Below are 5,096 nucleotides of genomic sequence, written 5' to 3'. Positions count from 1 at the left end.
CATGTATAAACATTCACATTCAACTTTCCATAAATCTATTGGAATTGGAAATATTTCGCTTCTATACATTCAAAGTCACATGAGTTTACAAATTAAGTAGGAAATTACACAGATCATCTATAAAACCTCTGAGACCTTGAACTAACTTGTGTAGCCTTCTAAGTCATCAAAAGTTAGCTCTTGAAACTTAAATAACTTTTTGAAAGTTTCTTTAAAGTTAAGTGAAAGAAGTTAAAAAAGTGTCTGTCATTTCTTTCTGTCCTGGTCTAATGTAGCCTTTTGAGTTGTAGGACCAGGCTTTTGAGTGACAATGCGCATAAAATACTCCAGAAATCTTTCCAACAAATGATTCCTTGTTCACAACTTCAAAAAGCTGGGTGTGAACTTTATCTCAGTCAGGCTGACAGTGATAAGATTTTAAAACAGAGGGAACATAGACCACCCACGGCCCCGCTGTCTCAAAAGCAGACCCATTATCTGCTTTTGAGCAAACGCCACTATCACAATGCAAGTAGCATCTCCAAACTGACTGTCCTCTTGAATGACAGGCCTTCATGGAGTGTTATCTAATTGACTAAGAACAGGAGGGAGAGGAAGGTACATGCTCATTTTCATTTAAATGTGCAGTTCTCACCATTGAACCTGGAGAGAGTGAAGGGGAATACCAATTTACTCACATGGCTTTTTCTTGGAGACAGTGTGCCCCTAGTGGTACATCGTCTGTGATTTTATTATTTTTTTCTTTTAAATATTGCCTGAGAGATAGTACATCAAGGACTTCCCTATAGAAAGCCATGCAGGAGCTGAAGAGATGTGTCTACATGTATATGAATACTGCCAAAGGTGACCAAGTGGCAGCTGACAGCAGAGGATGTGAATCACTGACCTTGTTGGTTTCTATTTTGCCCACAGAGCAAAAATATCAAAAATAACCTACAAAAACAATCAATAAATAACCTATTATTCATGTCTGGGAACTTACTTTCTAGTTGCCCTCATCTCTCCCATCTCTATTATGAATGAGTAAAATGGTAAAAAATACTCCGAATGTCTCATATCCATTGAAGTCAGATGTTAACTTATTTTAGTCTCATAGCATGTTGCAAAGAAGTCACCAAAAAGAACATGCTGGCATTAGGAGGAGAAGTGAGAAGTCTAGGGACATACCATTTTCTAGCGATAATCCTGCAAGTTGGGGATATGTTATGCCTCAGCAAGGCACACATTTTTTTTAAAAATCATATGACACTCCCTTTCGCCACTGTTCACTTTGCTGGAATGACACACACTTTGTGATTACTAAATGGCACTTTCTTACTTTTATTAATATATTTAATTGTTGATAGAGCATGATGAAACCTTTCTCATCTAATCCTTCAGAAGTATCTAAAGTATTCAAAGATTTAATAAAACACAGCCAAAATACTCATACATCTAACAAGAGTAATCCAGAAAATTACATTGGCACCTTCTCAGTCAGAATAATATTCAGATTTATTATTACATGGCCATGTTGTGTATGTGCTCAAATGTTTCAGACTTTACCATCTCAGCATTTAGATTTGGCATTTAGATACTATTTTTACCTTTCCCAAGTTTCCTGGATGATGGAAGTTCTTACAGTCTTCAGTTAGTCATAGCCTACACTCTACTAACTATCAGATGCTGGAATAATGACAATGATTGAGATCATGATGAATTTCTGAGGCTGGTCTTGTATTTATCAATAAGGTAGTTATCCTTTTATGAGTCACCACAAACCACCTCTTGCATTTGATGCAGGGAGTCCAGAAAGAGACTTCAGAGCAGGCCATTTTTGAGTTACTGACATGGGAAGTGGAAAGTTTGTGTGTTGTTTTGAGAGTTGTTTTGACCATGTCATTCATTTAGAGCTCATTTCTCACATAGATTACAATTCTATTCTATCCTCCTAAACTAATTGGTTAAAATTAAGGTGGTTAATTCCCTAATTAACTTACCAGATGAGGGAGTCATCATTTGCAAGATCTTTGGAAGTCCCATGTTAAACTCCACTGAAAGCCAGTTTCCATCTAAAGCTCAAGACCAATTTAGGAGTCATCTAAACAATTTACCAGTCACCCAGAGTGATGAGAGTTTAGTACTATTATTCTCTTTATCCAGCATCACGAGGTGTAGATACAAATGCCAGCATTTACATCTATCCAGACCCCAGATTGCAAAGACCACATCTCTCTTCTTTTCTTTTCTCTTCTTTTCTCTTTTCTCTTCTCTTCTCTTCTCTTTGTCTCCCTCTCTCTCCCTCCCTCCCTCCCTCCCTCCTTCCTTCCTTCTTTCCTTCCTTCTTTATTTTTTCTCTTTTTTTGGTGACTCTGGTGGGACATGAACCATATTTCCTTTTTAACCTGAGCTTCCTTTTACTCTTTGGAAATTAGCCAGCCACTTTTTATGGGCTGTTATTGCAGTGCATGGATTTATAAATGCCCAGAAGTCAAAGCATGTCTCCTGAATGACAATGACATTCATGGCACTGTGCATGAGGCTGGTGACTGTCCAACCCTCACACCTCTATTTTACCAAGACAAAAATGCTATAGTTTCAAAGACAAAGGGATGGAGAATCATTGAGAGAAAGAACATTAGGTTACAGAGGGAGCTCCATGCCACTATTAAAGAAATTATAAAAAGAACAATGTTGTTCTAAGAAACATAAGTACAACAAGTTCTTGATGTCTAACTAAGTGCAACTGAAGGAGAGAAAATGAGTCATTCAAATGCCAAAGAATTGTCACCCCCACCTGTAAGTGAATGGCTAGGAACTAGCACCATGAAATGGATTTAACCACATGCATCTCATGTTTTTGTGGCACTCCTTGGTCTCATCATGTTACAAACTACATGTTATAAGTTACAGGAATTAATAGAAAAATTATACAGTCATAGTCATAGACATTGATCTGTACTTACTGTGTAGAAAACAACTCATATAAAAAGGCTTCCTTTCCAGGACAGGTGCGGTGGCTCACGCCTGTAACCCCAGCACTTTGGGAGGCTGAAGCAGATGGATTGCTTGAGCCCAGGAGTTCAAGACTAGCCTGGGCAACAAGGTGAAACTGTATCTCTACTAAAAATACAAAAAATTAGCCAAGCTGGTGTGCACCTGTAGTCCTAACTACTAGGGAGGCTGAGGTAGGAGGATCTCCTCAACCGGGGAGGTGGGGTAATAGTGATCTGAGATCCTGCTGCTGCACTCCAGCCTGGGTGACAGAGTGAGACTCTGTCTAAAAAAAAAAAAAAAAAAAAAAAAAAAAGAAGAAGAAGAAGTAGGCTTCCTTTCCATAATTTAAAGATTCAGAGTAAGGAAGAAAATACACACACACACTACACAAAAACACACACACAGGCACACACACTCACATACTGTATTACAAATTAAGGCTCAAAAGATTAAAATTAGCAATTACAGTTAGCTTTAAGATATCAAGATTTTGTAATGTAGACTTGGCATTTCCACATTATTTTTCTATTATTATTTTCTAAATTATCATATTATTCTATATTGCTATAATATACTATTTACATATTACTAGATATTATAGTATAATATAGTAAGTTACAGCATACTATATTACTAAATCTATATAATCTATATTATTATATTGTATAGTATGTTTCTCTTACTGTATTCTGCTTCTTCTTCTATGTGAGTTAAAAGAACTTCAGAAGTTTGAGAGACTTTTCTAATACATAATTTACCAGATAATTTTATTCTGCTCAATGAAAGAGGCCAATAGACACCGTAAAACTAAAGGTACATTAAGGTGGATTCAGAATGAAACTTTTCTGACATCCTTGCCAAAGCCAAAATATTGTAATTCTTCCATCTCATCCTTTTACTGGAGTCTTTATGACATTAACAGCTATTTAACATGTGACTTTTCTGTACCAGATGTTTGGATAACTACTGCTGGGTGAGTTCTAAGTGTATGGCACCCGCCCCAAATTCACTCCTACAATACATAGAAAGGTCAGGTACCTTGAAAGTGCACATAAGTTAGCCTGGGTTGAGGAGCACCTAGGAATTGAGTTGAAGCTTAGTAATTCGTAGATGTAGACTATTGTATCAGAAGGGGCTAGCATTTAATTCAAACTATATAATCACCAGTGCTATCGAATTGCAGACCGCAGTAGGGAATTCCTATGGTATCAAAAATTATTCTGAGTAAAGGGACAATCGTATATCAAGTTCAGTTGGCAGTTTCACATTTAAGGCAACTATTATACACATTTCTCTCTCCTCCTTCCCAAAATCTCGTAAGAAAAGAAAAGGAATACATTTTAAGGCAGCAATGAAAAACTGCGATAATGAAGGATGTTCAGAAAGTCCGAAGCAGTTTAGAGCCAAAAGTGATGAGGAACTCACAGTACAACACAGGCTTAGAAAGAATTCTTTTTTTTTTTTTTACACAGTGAAAGATCTCATCAGAATTTCATCTTAAGCTGATATTAAAGCTTCAAAAGCAGAACTTGATAAGGAGCAGTGGGGACTTTGGAGGACACTAGGGCAGTCTGGTCCCCAAGGTAGCTAAGGACTAAGGCATTTGTCCCCTGGAAAAAGCTGAAAGACGGTCTTTCTGAATGAAATTGGGGATCTTTTCAGTAGAAATTTCAAAGTTATGCTGGGGCTGAAAGAAGAGAAGCAGAAATTCAGACAATGTTCTGTCACGAGAAGGACAAGAGGACTCTTCCCCAATGTCTCATAAGGCAAGCTCTCCATCCACCCTAAGGGAAAGCCCAATTTGCTCCCCACCTGCTCCCTACCTCCCTCCCCTCCATCCCTCTTGCCTCTCTACAGAGCCTGAGACCTTGTAATGACCCCAGAGTACAGAGTACATTTTTTTTTACATTTTTAAGTGTACCTACTTCAATTCCTGATATTGATCAATCAAACCACTTTTAGCAAGTGTTACCTGATATGCCAAAATACTCTGTTGAAGAAACCAGTATGCAAAGGAAACACCAACTGAAAAAATGACCTAACTCAAGAAAAAACAGATAAGCCAGAACATGGAGGATAATTATAAAATAAATTCAATTAGTCTCTTCAAATCTACAACA

The sequence above is a fragment of the Pan paniscus genome, chromosome 21 (assembly GCF_029289425.2).
Source record: "Pan paniscus chromosome 21, NHGRI_mPanPan1-v2.0_pri, whole genome shotgun sequence".
Lineage (NCBI taxonomy): Eukaryota > Metazoa > Chordata > Mammalia > Primates > Hominidae > Pan > Pan paniscus.
This window is presented reverse-complemented; position numbering follows the sequence as displayed.